At 43.9% G+C, this 18,503-nt stretch overlaps 14 non-coding genes across 14 annotated transcripts; all 14 read left to right on the top strand.

The window, feature by feature from the left end:
• Nucleotides 1-1,105: 1,105 nt before the first annotated feature.
• Trnar-ucu (transfer RNA arginine (anticodon UCU)) lies at nucleotides 1,106-1,178 on the top strand. The gene has a single exon. It is a non-coding gene; the product is annotated as a tRNA-Arg (tRNA).
• A 1,220-nt stretch (nucleotides 1,179-2,398) lies between these two features.
• Nucleotides 2,399-2,471, top strand: Trnas-acu (transfer RNA serine (anticodon ACU)). Its single transcript has one exon. It is a non-coding gene; the product is annotated as a tRNA-Ser (tRNA).
• A 1,220-nt stretch (nucleotides 2,472-3,691) lies between these two features.
• On the top strand, nucleotides 3,692-3,764 carry Trnar-ucu (transfer RNA arginine (anticodon UCU)). Its single transcript has one exon. It is a non-coding gene; the product is annotated as a tRNA-Arg (tRNA).
• A 1,221-nt stretch (nucleotides 3,765-4,985) lies between these two features.
• Trnar-ucu (transfer RNA arginine (anticodon UCU)) lies at nucleotides 4,986-5,058 on the top strand. The gene has a single exon. It is a non-coding gene; the product is annotated as a tRNA-Arg (tRNA).
• A 1,220-nt stretch (nucleotides 5,059-6,278) lies between these two features.
• Nucleotides 6,279-6,351, top strand: Trnar-ucu (transfer RNA arginine (anticodon UCU)). Its single transcript has one exon. It is a non-coding gene; the product is annotated as a tRNA-Arg (tRNA).
• A 1,220-nt stretch (nucleotides 6,352-7,571) lies between these two features.
• On the top strand, nucleotides 7,572-7,644 carry Trnar-ucu (transfer RNA arginine (anticodon UCU)). The gene has a single exon. It is a non-coding gene; the product is annotated as a tRNA-Arg (tRNA).
• Nucleotides 7,645-8,864: 1,220 nt separating this feature from the next.
• Nucleotides 8,865-8,937, top strand: Trnar-ucu (transfer RNA arginine (anticodon UCU)). Its single transcript has one exon. It is a non-coding gene; the product is annotated as a tRNA-Arg (tRNA).
• Nucleotides 8,938-10,157: 1,220 nt separating this feature from the next.
• Nucleotides 10,158-10,230, top strand: Trnar-ucu (transfer RNA arginine (anticodon UCU)). Its single transcript has one exon. It is a non-coding gene; the product is annotated as a tRNA-Arg (tRNA).
• Nucleotides 10,231-11,450: 1,220 nt separating this feature from the next.
• Nucleotides 11,451-11,523, top strand: Trnar-ucu (transfer RNA arginine (anticodon UCU)). The gene has a single exon. It is a non-coding gene; the product is annotated as a tRNA-Arg (tRNA).
• Nucleotides 11,524-12,743: 1,220 nt separating this feature from the next.
• Nucleotides 12,744-12,816, top strand: Trnar-ucu (transfer RNA arginine (anticodon UCU)). The gene has a single exon. It is a non-coding gene; the product is annotated as a tRNA-Arg (tRNA).
• A 1,220-nt stretch (nucleotides 12,817-14,036) lies between these two features.
• Trnar-ucu (transfer RNA arginine (anticodon UCU)) lies at nucleotides 14,037-14,109 on the top strand. The gene has a single exon. It is a non-coding gene; the product is annotated as a tRNA-Arg (tRNA).
• Nucleotides 14,110-15,329: 1,220 nt separating this feature from the next.
• On the top strand, nucleotides 15,330-15,402 carry Trnar-ucu (transfer RNA arginine (anticodon UCU)). Its single transcript has one exon. It is a non-coding gene; the product is annotated as a tRNA-Arg (tRNA).
• Nucleotides 15,403-16,613: 1,211 nt separating this feature from the next.
• Trnar-ucu (transfer RNA arginine (anticodon UCU)) lies at nucleotides 16,614-16,686 on the top strand. Its single transcript has one exon. It is a non-coding gene; the product is annotated as a tRNA-Arg (tRNA).
• A 1,210-nt stretch (nucleotides 16,687-17,896) lies between these two features.
• On the top strand, nucleotides 17,897-17,969 carry Trnar-ucu (transfer RNA arginine (anticodon UCU)). The gene has a single exon. It is a non-coding gene; the product is annotated as a tRNA-Arg (tRNA).
• The last annotated feature ends 534 nt before the right edge of the window (nucleotides 17,970-18,503 follow it).

Raw genomic sequence — 18,503 nt, forward strand, 5'->3', positions numbered from 1 at the left:
ACCTTACACATACAAGCAAAATTCTCGTAGATCCATGACGCTGCTATGTGTAAATGCTGTAAAAGCGGAACCATATCTTCACGCCCCTGTTCACGGGAATTTTCTTTCAATACCCAATTTTTACCTACAGATAGAAATATAGCAATAGAACGCACATTTTGTACAGAAACAAATACAGTGAAGAGTGAAATGATTTTGTATTACTTCACGAGTCAATGTATGTAATCCCAGTCATGATCTTTAATTCTTCCAGCCCAAGGTGAGAGAGTTTCAGTTTTCTCGGCCACAAGTGAGAAAAGTAGACAGTTTCACAACAAGATATTGTACTATGGTTCCTTAACTGTTCCCAGTAAGCAATGGCACTCTGTATCTATAGAAACGGCGGCAATTTTCGCTTCAGCACAGGGGGCTTTTACTGGAGACTGCCAGGAGTGGACTTGGTGGATGCATGAAGGGAGAAGACCAGACACAGATGTCTGACGCTCCGCTGACGCTTGCAGAAAACTACATTAAGTATGATTCCCGCCTATAACTGACGGCGAGAGAGATGCATCATCTGTCCACTTCTCATCGAAGCACACTGTCACCAAGCAATGGCTGACGCTTCGAGCACGGCATGGAATTGCCAGGGAGGTGATGCAGCTAACGTTCCTGGTAAATGTGCTAACAGGGCACACACGTCCGTTGGAGTGTATACATATGATGGGGACCGGCTGTGACACAGCAGTCAACCAAAGTCAAAAAATGTGACTAATCGTACAGTGTTCCCAGTGTGTCGTTTACCACTTTGTGAGTGGATGCTGTTCTAAAGAGCGCAATTCCCATTTATCTGTAAGCAGCGCACGTGAGCGAATCTAATAGCAGGACTGTGTTACTACGATTGTACAGAGCAACTCTGTCAATACGCAGGTGTTTCAATCAGTAGAGCCATGGTAAACAGAGCGATTCGGAGCGATGTATCGTGTCTGTTACATAAATAATGAGTCTTTGATGTAATTGCTTCAGAGAAATATGAAAGTAAGCCTATCAGAAAAGTAACGCGAGACATGTAGCACGGGTCATGTCTTGCAGAATCTCTTACATCTGAGACCGTCACTTGCACAGCGTCCCTTTGGCGCAGAGGATAGCGCGTTGGACTTCTAATCCAAAGGTCGTGGGTTCGATCCCCACAAGGGACGGGCAACTTTTAAAAATGTGTGCCAATCACGATATGGGAATTGACATATGGGTAACCACAAGCGTCTTCAAAAGGTGAAAATTGTTGTGACTTCAGTTCTATGCTTAAATATGTTAACCTTACACATACAAGCAAAATTCTCCTAGATCCATGACGCTGCTATGTGTAAATGCTGTAAAAGCGGAACCATATCTTCACGCCCCTGTTCACGGGAATTTTCTTTCAATACCCAATTTTTACCTACAGATAGAAATATAGCAATAGAACGCACATTTTGTACAGAAACAAATACAGTGAAGAGTGAAATAATTTTGTATTACTTCACGAGTCAATGTATGTAATCCCAGTCATGATCTTTAATTCTTCCAGCCCAAGGTGAGAGGGTTTCAGTTTTCTCGGCCACAAGTGAGAAAAGTAGACAGTTTCACAACAAGATATTGTACTATGGTTCCTTAACTGTTCCCAGTAAGCAATGGCACTCTGTATCTATAGAAACGGCGGCAATTTTCGCTTCAGCACAGGGGGCTTTTACTGGAGACTGCCAGGAGTGGACTTGGTGGATGCATGAAGGGAGAAGACCAGACACAGATGTCTGACGCTCCGCTGACGCTTGCAGAAAACTACATTAAGTATGATTTCCGCCTATAACTGACGGCGAGAGAGATGCATCATCTGTCCACTTCTCATCGAAGCACACTGTCACCAAGCAATGGCTGACGCTTCGAGCACGGCATGGAATTGCCAGGGAGGTGATGCAGCTAACGTTCCTGGTAAATGTGCTAACAGGGCACACACGTCCGTTGGAGTGTATACATATGATGGGGACCGGCTGTGACACAGCAGTCAACCAAAGTCAAAAAATGTGACTAATCGTACAGTGTTCCCAGTGTGTCGTTTACCACTTTGTGAGTGGATGCTGTTCTAAAGAGCGCAATTCCCATTTATCTGTAAGCAGCGCACGTGAGCGAATCTAATAGCAGGACTGTGTTACTACGATTGTACAGAGCAACTCTGTCAATACGCAGGTGTTTCAATCAGTAGAGCCATGGTAAACAGAGCGATTCGGAGCGATGTATCGTGTCTGTTACATAAATAATGAGTCTTTGATGTAATTGCTTCAGAGAAATATGAAAGTAAGCCTATCAGAAAAGTAACGCGAGACATGTAGCACGGGTCATGTCTTGCAGAATCTCTTACATCTGAGACCGTCATTTGCACAGCGTCCCTTTGGCGCAGAGGATAGCGCGTTGGACTACTAATCCAAAGGTCGTGGGTTTGATCCCCACAAGGGACGGGCAATTTTTAAAAATGTGTGCCAATCACGAGATGGGAATTGACATATGGGTAACCACAAGCGTCTTCAAAAGGTGAAAATTGTTGTGACTTCAGTTCTATGCTTAAATATGTTAACCTTACACATACAAGCAAAATTCTCGTAGATCCATGACGCTGCTATGTGTAAATGCTGTAAAAGCGGAACCATATCTTCACGCCCCTGTTCACGGGAATTTTCTTTCAATACCCAATTTTTACCTACAGATAGAAATATAGCAATAGAACGCACATTTTGTACAGAAACAAATACAGTGAAGAGTGAAATAATTTTGTATTACTTCACGAGTCAATGTATGTAATCCCAGTCATGATCTTTAATTCTTCCAGCCCAAGGTGAGAGGGTTTCAGTTTTCTCGGCCACAAGTGAGAAAAGTAGACAGTTTCACAACAAGATATTGTACTATGGTTCCTTAACTGTTCCCAGTAAGCAATGGCACTCTGTATCTATAGAAACGGCGGCAATTTTCGCTTCAGCACAGGGGGCTTTTACTGGAGACTGCCAGGAGTGGACTTGGTGGATGCATGAAGGGAGAAGACCAGACACAGATGTCTGACGCTCCGCTGACGCTTGCAGAAAACTAAATTAAGTATGATTCCCGCCTATAACTGACGGCGAGAGAGATGCATCATCTGTCCACTTCTCATCGAAGCACACTGTCACCAAGCAATGGCTGACGCTTCGAGCATGGCATGGAATTGCCAGGGAGGTGATGCAGCTAACGTTCCTGGTAAATGTGCTAACAGGGCACACACGTCCGTTGGAGTGTATACATATGATGGGGACCGGCTGTGACACAGCAGTCAACCAAAGTCAAAAAATGTGACTAATCGTACAGTGTTCCCAGTGTGTCGTTTACCACTTTGTGAGTGGATGCTGTTCTAAAGAGCGCAATTCCCATTTATCTGTAAGCAGCGCACGTGAGCGAATCTAATAGCAGGACTGTGTTACTACGATTGTACAGAGCAACTCTGTCAATACGCAGGTGTTTCAATCAGTAGAGCCATGGTAAACAGAGCGATTCGGAGCGTGGTATCGTGTCTGTTACATAAATAATGAGTCTTTGATGTAATTGCTTCAGAGAAATATGAAAGTAAGCCTATCAGAAAAGTAACGCGAGAGATGTAGCACGGGTCATGTCTTGCAGAATCTCTTACATCTGAGACCGTCACTTGCACAGCGTCCCTTTGGCGCAGAGGATAGCGCGTTGGACTTCTAATACAAAGGTCGTGGGTTCGATCCCCACAAGGGATGGGCAATTTTTAAAAATGTGTACCAATCACGAGATGGGAATTGACATATGGGTAACCACAAGCGTCTTCAAAAGGTGAAAATTGTTGTGACTTCAGTTCTATGCTTAAATATGTTAACCTTACACATACAAGCAAAATTCTCGTAGATCCATGACGCTGCTATGTGTAAATGCTGTAAAAGCGGAACCATATCTTCACGCCCCTGTTCACGGGAATTTTCTTTCAATACCCAATTTTTACCTACAGATAGAAATATAGCAATAGAACGCACATTTTGTACAGAAACAAATACAGTGAAGAGTGAAATAATTTTGTATTACTTCACGAGTCAATGTATGTAATCCCAGTCATGATCTTTAATTCTTCCAGCCCAAGGTGAGAGGGTTTCAGTTTTCTCGGCCACAAGTGAGAAAAAGTAGACAGTTTCACAACAAGATATTGTACTATGGTTCCTTAACTGTTCTCAGTAAGCAATGGCACTCTGTATCTATAGAAACGGCGGCAATTTTCGCTTCAGCACAGGGGGCTTTTACTGGAGACTGCCAGGAGTGGACTTGGTGGATGCATGAAGGGAGAAGACCAGACACAGATGTCTGACGCTCCGCTGACGCTTGCAGAAAACTACATTAAGTATGATTCCCGCCTATAACTGACGGCGAGAGAGATGCATCATCTGTCCACTTCTCATCGAAGCACACTGTCACCAAGCAATGGCTGACGCTTCGAGCACGGCATGGAATTGCCAGGGAGGTGATGCAGCTAACGTTCCTGGTAAATGTGCTAACAGGGCACACACGTCCGTTGGAGTGTATACATATGATGGGGACCGGCTGTGACACAGCAGTCAACCAAAGTCAAAAAATGTGACTAATCGTACAGTGTTCCCAGTGTGTCGTTTACCACTTTGTGAGTGGATGCTGTTCTAAAGAGCGCAATTCCCATTTATCTGTAAGCAGCGCACGTGAGCGAATCTAATAGCAGGACTGTGTTACTACGATTGTACAGAGCAACTCTGTCAATACGCAGGTGTTTCAATCAGTAGAGCCATGGTAAACAGAGCGATTCGGAGCGATGTATCGTGTCTGTTACATAAATAATGAGTCTTTGATGTAATTGCTTCAGAGAAATATGAAAGTAAGCCTATCAGAAAAGTAACGCGAGACATGTAGCACGGGTCATGTCTTGCAGAATCTCTTACATCTGAAACCGTCACTTGCACAGCGTCCCTTTGGCGCAGAGGATAGCGCGTTGGACTTCTAATCCAAAGGTCGTGGGTTCGATCCCCACAAGGGACGGGCAATTTTTAAAAATGTGTGCCAATCACGAGATGCGAATTGACATATGGGTAACCACAAGCGTCTTCAAAAGGTGAAAATTGTTGTGACTTCAGTTCTATGCTTAAATATGTTAACCTTACACATACAAGCAAAATTCTCGTAGATCCATGACGCTGCTATGTGTAAATGCTGTAAAAGCGGAACCATATCTTCACGCCCCTGTTCACGGGAATTTTCTTTCAATACCCAATTTTTACCTACAGATAGAAATATAGCAATAGAACGCACGTTTTGTACAGAAACAAATACAGTGAAGAGTAAAATAATTTTGTATTACTTCACGAGTCAATGTATGTAATCCCAGTCATGATCTTTAATTCTTCCAGCCCAAGGTGAGAGGGTTTCAGTTTTCTCGGCCACAAGTGAGAAAAGTAGACAGTTTCACAACAAGATATTGTACTATGGTTCCTTAACTGTTCCCAGTAAGCAATGGCACTCTGTATCTATAGAAACGGCGGCAATTTTCGCTTCAGCACAGGGGGCTTTTACTGGAGACTGCCAGGAGTGGACTTGGTGGATGCATGAAGGGAGAAGACCAGACACAGATGTCTGACGCTCCGCTGACGCTTGCAGAAAACTACATTAAGTATGATTCCCGCCTATAACTGACGGCGAGAGAGATGCATCATCTGTCCACTTCTCATCGAAGCACACTGTCACCAAGCAATGGCTGACGCTTCGAGCATGGCATGGAATTGCCAGGGAGGTGATGCAGCTAACGTTCCTGGTAAATGTGCTAACAGGGCACACACGTCCGTTGGAGTGTATACATATGATGGGGACCGGCTGTGACACAGCAGTCAACCAAAGTCAAAAAATGTGACTAATCGTACAGTGTTCCCAGTGTGTCGTTTACCACTTTGTGAGTGGATGCTGTTCTAAAGAGCGCAATTCCCATTTATCTGTAAGCAGCGCACGTGAGCGAATCTAATAGCAGGACTGTGTTACTACGATTGTACAGAGCAACTCTGTCAATACGCAGGTGTTTCAATCAGTAGAGCCATGGTAAACAGAGCGATTCGGAGCGATGTATCGTGTCTGTTACATAAATAATGAGTCTTTGATGTAATTGCTTCAGAGAAATATGAAAGTAAGCCTATCAGAAAAGTAACGCGAGACATGTAGCACGGGTCATGTCTTGCAGAATCTCTTACATCTGAGACCGTCACTTGCACAGCGTCCCTTTGGCGCAGAGGATAGCGCGTTGGACTTCTAATCCAAAGGTCGTGGGTTCGATCCCCACAAGGGACGGGCAATTTTTAAAAATGTGTGCCAATCACGATATGGGAATTGACATATGGGTAACCACAAGCGTCTTTAAAAGGTGAAAATTGTTGTGACTTCAGTTCTATGCTTAAATATGTTAACCTTACACATACAAGCAAAATTCTCGTAGATCCATGACGCTGCTATGTGTAAATGCTGTAAAAGCGGAACCATATCTTCACGCCCCTGTTCACGGGAATTTTCTTTCAATACCCAATTTTTACCTACAGATAGAAATATAGCAATAGAACGCACATTTTGTACAGAAACAAATACAGTGAAGAGTGAAATAATTTTGTATTACTTCACGAGTCAATGTATGTAATCCCAGTCATGATCTTTAATTCTTCCAGCCCAAGGTGAGAGGGTTTCAGTTTTCTCGGCCACAAGTGAGAAAAGTAGACAGTTTCACAACAAGAAATTGTACTATGGTTCCTTAACTGTTCCCAGTAAGCAATGGCACTCTGTATCTATAGAAACGGCGGCAATTTTCGCTTCAGCACAGGGGGCTTTTACTGGAGACTGCCAGGAGTGGACTTGGTGGATGCATGAAGGGAGAAGACCAGACACAGATGTCTGACGCTCCGCTGACGCTTGCAGAAAACTACATTAAGTATGATTCCCGCCTATAACTGACGGCGAGAGAGATGCATCATCTGTCCACTTCTCATCGAAGCACACTGTCACCAAGCAATGGCTGACGCTTCGAGCACGGCATGGAATTGCCAGGGAGGTGATGCAGCTAACGTTCCTGGTAAATGTGCTAACAGGGCACACACGTCCGTTGGAGTGTATACATATGATGGGGACCGGCTGTGACACAGCAGTCAACCAAAGTCAAAAAATGTGACTAATCGTACAGTGTTCCCAGTGTGTCGTTTACCACTTTGTGAGTGGATGCTGTTCTAAAGAGCGCAATTCCCATTTATCTGTAAGCAGCGCACGTGAGCGAATCTAATAGCAGGACTGTGTTACTACGATTGTACAGAGCAACTCTGTCAATACGCAGGTGTTTCAATCAGTAGAGCCATGGTAAACAGAGCGATTCGGAGCGATGTATCGTGTCTGTTACATAAATAATGAGTCTTTGATGTAATTGCTTCAGAGAAATATGAAAGTAAGCCTATCAGAAAAGTAACGCGAGACATGTAGCACGGGTCATGTCTTGCAGAATCTCTTACATCTGAGTCCATCACTTGCACAGCGTCCCTTTGGCGCAGAGGATAGTGCGTTGGACTTCTAATACAAAGGTCGTGGGTTCGATCCCCACAAGGGACGGGCAATTTTTAAAAATGTGTGCCAATCACGAGATGGGAATTGACATATGGGTAAACACAAGCGTCTTCAAAAGGTGAAAATTGTTGTGACTTCAGTTCTATGCTTAAATATGTTAACCTTACACATACAAGCAAAATTCTCGTAGATCCATGACGCTGCTATGTGTAAATGCTGTAAAAGCGGAACCATATCTTCACGCCCCTGTTCACGGGAATTTTCTTTCAATACCCAATTTTTACCTACTGATAGAAATATAGCAATAGAACGCACGTTTTGTACAGAAACAAATACAGTGAAGAGTGAAATAATTTTGTATTACTTCACGAGTCAATGTATGTAATCCCAGTCATGATCTTTAATTCTTCCAGCCCAAGGTGAGAGGGTTTCAGTTTTCTCGGCCACAAGTGAGAAAAGTAGACAGTTTCACAACAAGATATTGTACTATGGTTCCTTAACTGTTCCCAGTAAGCAATGGCACTCTGTATCTATAGAAACGGCGGCAATTTTCGCTTCAGCACAGGGGGCTTTTACTGGAGACTGCCAGGAGTGGACTTGGTGGATGCATGAAGGGAGAAGACCAGACACAGATGTCTGACGCTCCGCTGACGCTTGCAGAAAACTACATTAAGTATGATTCCCGCCTATAACTGACGGCGAGAGAGATGCATCATCTGTCCACTTCTCATCGAAGCACACTGTCACCAAGCAATGGCTGACGCTTCGAGCACGGCATGGAATTGCCAGGGAGGTGATGCAGCTAACGTTCCTGGTAAATGTGCTAACAGGGCACACACGTCCGTTGGAGTGTATACATATGATGGGGACCGGCTGTGACACAGCAGTCAACCAAAGTCAAAAAATGTGACTAATCGTACAGTGTTCCCAGTGTGTCGTTTACCACTTTGTGAGTGGATGCTGTTCTAAAGAGCGCAATTCCCATTTATCTGTAAGCAGCGCACGTGAGCGAATCTAATAGCAGGACTGTGTTACTACGATTGTACAGAGCAACTCTGTCAATACGCAGGTGTTTCAATCAGTAGAGCCATGGTAAACAGAGCGATTCGGAGCGATGTATCGTGTCTGTTACATAAATAATGAGTCTTTGATGTAATTGCTTCAGAGAAATATGAAAGTAAGCCTATCAGAAAAGTAACGCGAGACATGTAGCACGGGTCATGTCTTGCAGAATCTCTTACATCTGAGACCGTCACTTGCACAGCGTCCCTTTGGCGCAGAGGATAGCGCGTTGGACTTCTAATCCAAAGGTCGTGGGTTCGATCCCCACAAGGGACGGGCAATTTTTAAAAATGTGTGCCAATCACGAGATGCGAATTGACATATGGGTAACCACAAGCGTCTTCAAAAGGTGAAAATTGTTGTGACTTCAGTTCTATGCTTAAATATGTTAACCTTACACATACAAGCAAAATTCTCGTAGATCCATGACGCTGCTATGTGTAAATGCTGTAAAAGCGGAACCATATCTTCACGCCCCTGTTCACGGGAATTTTCTTTCAATACCCAATTTTTACCTACAGATAGAAATATAGCAATAGAACGCACATTTTGTACAGAAACAAATACAGTGAAGAGTGAAATAATTTTGTATTACTTCACGAGTCAATGTATGTAATCCCAGTCATGATCTTTAATTCTTCCAGCCCAAGGTGAGAGGGTTTCAGTTTTCTCGGCCACAAGTGAGAAAAGTAGACAGTTTCACAACAAGATATTGTACTATGGTTCCTTAACTGTTCCCAGTAAGCAATGGCACTCTGTATCTATAGAAACGGCGGCAATTTTCGCTTCAGCACAGGGGGCTTTTACTGGAGACTGCCAGGAGTGGACTTGGTGGATGCATGAAGGGAGAAGACCAGACACAGATGTCTGACGCTCCGCTGACGCTTGCAGAAAACTACATTAAGTATGATTCCCGCCTATAACTGACGGCGAGAGAGATGCATCATCTGTCCACTTCTCATCGAAGCACACTGTCACCAAGCAATGGCTGACGCTTCGAGCATGGCATGGAATTGCCAGGGAGGTGATGCAGCTAACGTTCCTGGTAAATGTGCTAACAGGGCACACACGTCCGTTGGAGTGTATACATATGATGGGGACCGGCTGTGACACAGCAGTCAACCAAAGTCAAAAAATGTGACTAATCGTACAGTGTTCCCAGTGTGTCGTTTACCACTTTGTGAGTGGATGCTGTTCTAAAGAGCGCAATTCCCATTTATCTGTAAGCAGCGCACGTGAGCGAATCTAATAGCAGGACTGTGTTACTACGATTGTACAGAGCAACTCTGTCAATACGCAGGTGTTTCAATCAGTAGAGCCATGGTAAACAGAGCGATTCGGAGCGTGGTATCGTGTCTGTTACATAAATAATGAGTCTTTGATGTAATTGCTTCAGAGAAATATGAAAGTAAGCCTATCAGAAAAGTAACGCGAGAGATGTAGCACGGGTCATGTCTTGCAGAATCTCTTACATCTGAGACCGTCACTTGCACAGCGTCCCTTTGGCGCAGAGGATAGCGCGTTGGACTTCTAATACAAAGGTCGTGGGTTCGATCCCCACAAGGGACGGGCAATTTTTAAAAATGTGTACCAATCACGAGATGGGAATTGACATATGGGTAACCACAAGCGTCTTCAAAAGGTGAAAATTGTTGTGACTTCAGTTCTATGCTTAAATATGTTAACCTTACACATACAAGCAAAATTCTCGTAGATCCATGACGCTGCTATGTGTAAATGCTGTAAAAGCGGAACCATATCTTCACGCCCCTGTTCACGGGAATTTTCTTTCAATACCCAATTTTTACCTACAGATAGAAATATAGCAATAGAACGCACATTTTGTACAGAAACAAATACAGTGAAGAGTGAAATAATTTTGTATTACTTCACGAGTCAATGTATGTAATCCCAGTCATGATCTTTAATTCTTCCAGCCCAAGGTGAGAGGGTTTCAGTTTTCTCGGCCACAAGTGAGAAAAGTAGACAGTTTCACAACAAGATATTGTACTATGGTTCCTTAACTGTTCCCAGTAAGCAATGGCACTCTGTATCTATAGAAACGGCGGCAATTTTCGCTTCAGCACAGGGGGCTTTTACTGGAGACTGCCAGGAGTGGACTTGGTGGATGCATGAAGGGAGAAGACCAGACACAGATGTCTGACGCTCCGCTGACGCTTGCAGAAAACTACATTAAGTATGATTCCCGCCTATAACTGACGGCGAGAGAGATGCATCATCTGTCCACTTCTCATCGAAGCACACTGTCACCAAGCAATGGCTGACGCTTCGAGCATGGCATGGAATTGCCAGGGAGGTGATGCAGCTAACGTTCCTGGTAAATGTGCTAACAGGGCACACACGTCCGTTGGAGTGTATACATATGATGGGGACCGGCTGTGACACAGCAGTCAACCAAAGTCAAAAAATGTGACTAATCGTACAGTGTTCCCAGTGTGTCGTTTACCACTTTGTGAGTGGATGCTGTTCTAAAGAGCGCAATTCCCATTTATCTGTAAGCAGCGCACGTGAGCGAATCTAATAGCAGGACTGTGTTACTACGATTGTACAGAGCAACTCTGTCAATACGCAGGTGTTTCAATCAGTAGAGCCATGGTAAACAGAGCGATTCGGAGCGATGTATCGTGTCTGTTACATAAATAATGAGTCTTTGATGTAATTGCTTCAGAGAAATATGAAAGTAAGCCTATCAGAAAAGTAACGCGAGACATGTAGCACGGGTCATGTCTTGCAGAATCTCTTACATCTGAGACCGTCACTTGCACAGCGTCCCTTTGGCGCAGAGGATAGCGCGTTGGACTTCTAATCCAAAGGTCGTGGGTTCGATCCCCACAAGGGACGGGCAATTTTTAAAAATGTGTGCCAATCACGAGATGCGAATTGACATATGGGTAACCACAAGCGTCTTCAAAAGGTGAAAATTGTTGTGACTTCAGTTCTATGCTTAAATATGTTAACCTTACACATACAAGCAAAATTCTCGTAGATCCATGACGCTGCTATGTGTAAATGCTGTAAAAGCGGAACCATATCTTCACGCCCCTGTTCACGGGAATTTTCTTTCAATACCCAATTTTTACCTACAGATAGAAATATAGCAATAGAACGCACATTTTGTACAGAAACAAATACAGTGAAGAGTGAAATAATTTTGTATTACTTCACGAGTCAATGTATGTAATCCCAGTCATGATCTTTAATTCTTCCAGCCCAAGGTGAGAGGGTTTCAGTTTTCTCGGCTACAAGTGAGAAAAGTAGACAGTTTCACAACAAGATATTGTACTATGGTTCCTTAACTGTTCCCAGTAAGCAATGGCACTCTGTATCTATAGAAACGGCGGCAATTTTCGCTTCAGCACAGGGGGCTTTTACTGGAGACTGCCAGGAGTGGACTTGGTGGATGCATGAAGGGAGAAGACCAGACACAGATGTCTGACGCTCCGCTGACGCTTGCAGAAAACTACATTAAGTATGATTCCCGCCTATAACTGACGGCGAGAGAGATGCATCATCTGTCCACTTCTCATCGAAGCACACTGTCACCAAGCAATGGCTGACGCTTCGAGCACGGCATGGAATTGCCAGGGAGGTGATGCAGCTAACGTTCCTGGTAAATGTGCTAACAGGGCACACACGTCCGTTGGAGTGTATACATATGATGGGGACCGGCTGTGACACAGCAGTCAACCAAAGTCAAAAAATGTGACTAATCGTACAGTGTTCCCAGTGTGTCGTTTACCACTTTGTGAGTGGATGCTGTTCTAAAGAGCGCAATTCCCATTTATCTGTAAGCAGCGCACGTGAGCGAATCTAATAGCAGGACTGTGTTACTACGATTGTACAGAGCAACTCTGTCAATACGCAGGTGTTTCAATCAGTAGAGCCATGGTAAACAAAGCGATTCGGAGCGATGTATCGTGTCTGTTACATAAATAATGAGTCTTTGATGTAATTGCTTCAGAGAAATATGAAAGTAAGCCTATCAGAAAAGTAACGCGAGACATGTAGCACGGGTCATGTCTTGCAGAATCTCTTACATCTGAGACCGTCACTTGCACAGCGTCCCTTTGGCGCAGAGGATAGCGCGTTGGACTTCTATTCCAAAGGTCGTGGGTTCGATCCCCACAAGGGACGGGGAACTTTTAGAAATGTGTGCCAATCACGAGATGGGAATTGACATATGGGTAACCACAAGCGTCTTTAAAAGGTGAAAATTGTTGTGACTTCAGTTCTATGCTTAAATATGTTAACCTTACACATACAAGCAAAATTCTCGTAGATCCATGACGCTGCTATGTGTAAATGCTGTAAAAGCGGAACCATATCTTCACGCCCCTGTTCACGGGAATTTTCTTTCAATACCCAATTTTTACCTACAGATAGAAATATAGCAATAGAACGCACATTTTGTACAGAAACAAATACAGTGAAGAGTGAAATAATTTTGTATTACTTCACGAATCAATGTATGTAATCCCAGTCATGATCTTTAATTCTTCCAGCCCAAGGTGAGAGGGTTTCAGTTTTCTCGGCCACAAGTGAGAAAAGTAGACAGTTTCACAACAAGATATTGTACTATGGTTCCTTAACTGTTCCCAGTAAGCAATGGCACTCTGTATCTATAGAAACGGCGGCAATTTTCGCTTCAGCACAGGGGGCTTTTACTGGAGACTGCCAGGAGTGGACTTGGTGGATGCATGAAGGGAGAAGACCAGACACAGATGTCTGACGCTACGCTGACGCTTGCAGAAAACTACATTAAGTATGATTCCCGCCTATAACTGACGGCGAGAGAGATGCATCATCTGTCCACTTCTCATCGAAGCACACTGTCACCAAGCAATGGCTGACGCTTCGAGCACGGCATGGAATTGCCAGGGAGGTGATGCAGCTAACGTTCCTGGTAAATGTGCTAACAGGGCACACACGTCCGTTGGAGTGTATACATATGATGGGGACCGGCTGTGACACAGCAGTCAACCAAAGTCAAAAAATGTGACTAATCGTACAGTGTTCCCAGTGTGTCGTTTACCACTTTGTGAGTGGATGCTGTTCTAAAGAGCGCAATTCCCATTTATCTGTAAGCAGCGCACGTGAGCGAATCTAATAGCAGGACTGTGTTACTACGATTGTACAGAGCAACTCTGTCAATACGCAGGTGTTTCAATCAGTAGAGCCATGGTAAACAGAGCGATTCGGAGCGATGTATCGTGTCTGTTACATAAATAATGAGTCTTTGATGTAATTGCTTCAGAGAAATATGAAAGTAAGCCTATCAGAAAAGTAACGCGAGACATGTAGCACGGGTCATGTCTTGCAGAATCTCTTACATCTGAGACCGTCACTTGCACAGCGTCCCTTTGGCGCAGAGGATAGCGCGTTGGACTTCTATTCCAAAGGTCGTGGGTTCGATCCCCACAAGGGACGGGGAATTTTTAGAAATGTGTGCCAATCACGAGATGGGAATTGACATATGGGTAACCACAAGCGTTTTCAAAAGGTGAAAATTGTTGTGACTTCAGTTCTATGCTTAAATATGTTAACCTTACACATACAAGCAAAATTCTCGTAGATCCATGACGCTGCTATGTGTAAATGCTGTAAAAGCGGAACCATATCTTCACGCCCCTGTTCACGGGAATTTTCTTTCAATACCCAATTTTTACCTACAGATAGAAATATAGCAATAGAACGCACATTTTGTACAGAAACAAATACAGTGAAGAGTGAAATAATTTTGTATTACTTCACGAATCAATGTATGTAATCCCAGTCATGATCTTTAATTCTTCCAGCCCAAGGTGAGAGGGTTTCAGTTTTCTCGGCCACAAGTGAGAAAAGTAGACAGTTTCACAACAAGATATTGTACTATGGTTCCTTAACTGTTCCCAGTAAGCAATGGCACTCTGTATCTATAGAAACGGCGGCAATTTTCGCTTCAGCACAGGGGGCTTTTACTGGAGACTGCCAGGAGTGGACTTGGTGGATGCATGAAGGGAGAAGACCAGACACAGATGTCTGACGCTCCGCTGACGCTTGCAGAAAACTACATTAAGTATGATTCCCGCCTATAACTGACGGCGAGAGAGATGCATCATCTGTCCACTTCTCATCGAAGCACACTGTCACCAAGCAATGGCTGACGCTTCGAGCACGGCATGGAATTGCCAGGGAGGTGATGCAGCTAACGTTCCTGGTAAATGTGCTAACAGGGCACACACGTCCGTTGGAGTGTATACATATGATGGGGACCGGCTGTGACACAGCAGTCAACCAAAGTCAAAAAATGTGACTAATCGTACAGTGTTCCCAGTGTGTCGTTTACCACTTTGTGAGTGGATGCTGTTCTAAAGAGCGCAATTCCCATTTATCTGTAAGCAGCGCACGTGAGCGAATCTAATAGCAGGACTGTGTTACTACGATTGTACAGAGCAACTCTGTCAATACGCAGGTGTTTCAATCAGTAGAGCCATGGTAAACAGAGCGATTCGGAGCGATGTATCGTGTCTGTTACATAAATAATGAGTCTTTGATGTAATTGCTTCAGAGAAATATGAAAGTAAGCCTATCAGAAAAGTAACGCGAGACATGTAGCACGGGTCATGTCTTGCAGAATCTCTTACATCTGAGACCGTCACTTGCACAGCGTCCCTTTGGCGCAGAGGATAGCGCGTTGGACTTCTAATCCAAAGGTCGTGGGTTCGATCCCCACAAGGGACGGGCAATTTTTAAAAATGTGTTCCAATCACGAGATGGGAATTGACATATGGGTAACCACAAGCGTCTTCAAAAGGTGAAAATTGTTGTGACTTCAGTTCTATGCTTAAATATGTTAACCTTACACATACAAGCAAAATTCTCGTAGATCCATGACGCTGCTATGTGTAAAAGCGGAACCATATCTTCACGCCCCTGTTCACGGGAATTTTCTTTCAATACCCAATTTTTACCTACAGATAGAAATATAGCAATAGAACGCACATTTTGTACAGAAACAAATACAGTGAAGAGTGAAATAATTTTGTATTACTTCACGAGTCAATGTATGTAATCCCAGTCATGATCTTTAATTCTTCCAGCCCAAGGTGAGAGGGTTTCAGTTTTCTCGGCCACAAGTGAGAAAAGTAGACAGTTTCACAACAAGATATTGTACTATGGTTCCTTAACTGTTCCCAGTAAGCAATGGCACTCTGTATCTATAGAAACGGCGGCAATTTTCGCTTCAGCACAGGGGGCTTTTACTGGAGACTGCCAGGAGTGGACTTGGTGGATGCATGAAGGGAGAAGACCAGACACAGATGTCTGACGCTCCGCTGACGCTTGCAGAAAACTACATTAAGTATGATTCCCGCCTATAACTGACGGCGAGAGAGATGCATCATCTGTCCACTTCTCATCGAAGCACACTGTCACCAAGCAATGGCTGACGCTTCGAGCACGGCATGGAATTGCCAGGGAGGTGATGCAGCTAACGTTCCTGGTAAATGTGCTAACAGGGCACACACGTCCGTTGGAGTGTATACATATGATGGGGACCGGCTGTGACACAGCAGTCAACCAAAGTCAAAAAATGTGACTAATCGTACAGTGTTCCCAGTGTGTCGTTTACCACTTTGTGAGTGGATGCTGTTCTAAAGAGCGCAATTCCCATTTATCTGTAAGCAGCGCACGTGAGCGAATCTAATAGCAGGACTGTGTTACTACGATTGTACAGAGCAACTCTGTCAATACGCAGGTGTTTCAATCAGTAGAGCCATGGTAAACAGAGCGATTCGGAGCGATGTATCGTGTCTGTTACATAAATAATGAGTCTTTGATGTAATTGCTTCAGAGAAATATGAAAGTAAGCCTATCAGAAAAGTAACGCGAGACATGTAGCACGGGTCATGTCTTGCAGAATCTCTTACATCTGAGACCGTCACTTGCACAGCGTCCCTTTGGCGCAGAGGATAGCGCGTTGGACTTCTAATCCAAAGGTCGTGGGTTCGATCCCCACAAGGGACGGGCAATTTTTAAAAATGTGTGCCAATCACGAGATGGGAATTGACATATGGGTAACCACAAGCGTCTTCAAAAGGTGAAAATTGTTGTGACTTCAGTTCTATGCTTAAATATGTTAACCTTACACATACAAGCAAAATTCTCGTAGATCCATGACGCTGCTATGTGTAAAAGCGGAACCATATCTTCACGCCCCTGTTCACGGGAATTTTCTTTCAATACCCAATTTTTACCTACAGATAGAAATATAGCAATAGAACGCACATTTTGTACAGAAACAAATACAGTGAAGAGTGAAATAATTTTGTATTACTTCACGAGTCAATGTATGTAATCCCAGTCATGATCTTTAATTCTTCCAGCCCAAGGTGAGAGGGTTTCAGTTTTCTCGGCCACAAGTGAGAAAAGTAGACAGTTTCACAACAAGATATTGTACTATGGTTCCTTAATTGTTCCCAGTAGCAATGGCACTCTGTATCTATAGAAACGGCGGCAATTTTCGCTTCAGCACAGGGGGCTTTTACTGGAGACTGCCAGGAGTGGACTTGGTGGATGCATGAAGGGAGAAGACCAGACACAGATGTCTGACGCTCCGCTGACGCTTGCAGAAAACTACATTAAGTATGATTCCCGCCTATAACTGACGGCGAGAGAGATGCATCATCTGTCCACTTCTCATCGAAGCACACTGTCACCAAGCAATGGCTGACGCTTCGAGCACGGCATGGAATTGCCAGGGAGGTGATGCAGCTAACGTTCCTGGTAAATGTGCTAACAGGGCACACACGTCCGTTGGAGTGTATACATATGATGGGGACCGGCTGTGACACAGCAGTCAACCAAAGTCAAAAAATGTGACTAATCGTACAGTGTTCCCAGTGTGTCGTTTACCACTTTGTGAGTGGATGCTGTTCTAAAGAGCGCAATTCCCATTTATCTGTAAGCAGCGCACGTGAGCGAATCTAATAGCAGGACTGTGTTACTACGATTGTACAGAGCAACTCTGTCAATACGCAGGTGTTTCAATCAGTAGAGCCATGGTAAACAGAGCGATTCGGAGCGATGTATCGTGTCTGTTACATAAATAATGAGTCTTTGATGTAATTGCTTCAGAGAAATATGAAAGTAAGCCTATCAGAAAAGTAACGCGAGACATGTAGCACGGGTCATGTCTTGCAGAATCTCTTACATCTGAGACCGTCACTTGCACAGCGTCCCTTTGGCGCAGAGGATAGCGCGTTGGACTTCTAATCCAAAGGTCGTGGGTTCGATCCCCACAAGGGACGGGCAATTTTTAAAAATGTGTTCCAATCACGAGATGGGAATTGACATATGGGTAACCACAAGCGTCTTCAAAAGGTGAAAATTGTTGTGACTTCAGTTCTATGCTTAAATATGTTAACCTTACACATACAAGCAAAATTCTCGTAGATCCATGACGCTGCTATGTGTAAAAGCGGAACCATATCTTCACGCCCCTGTTCACGGGAATTTTCTTTCAATACCCAATTTTTACCTACAGATAGAAATATAGCAATAGAACGCACATTTTGTACAGAAACAAATACAGTGAAGAGTGAAATAATTTTGTATTACTTCACGAGTCAATGTATGTAATCCCAGTCATGATCTTTAATTCTTCCAGCCCAAGGTGAGAGGGTTTCAGTTTTCTCGGCCACAAGTGAGAAAAGTAGACAGTTTCACAACAAGATATTGTACTATGGTTCCTTAACTGTTCCCAGTAAGCAATGGCACTCTGTATCTATAGAAACGGCGGCAATTTTCGCTTCAGCACAGGGGGCTTTTACTGGAGACTGCCA

Source organism: Schistocerca cancellata, unplaced genomic scaffold (assembly GCF_023864275.1).
Source record: "Schistocerca cancellata isolate TAMUIC-IGC-003103 unplaced genomic scaffold, iqSchCanc2.1 HiC_scaffold_426, whole genome shotgun sequence".
NCBI classification, from domain to species: domain Eukaryota; kingdom Metazoa; phylum Arthropoda; class Insecta; order Orthoptera; family Acrididae; genus Schistocerca; species Schistocerca cancellata.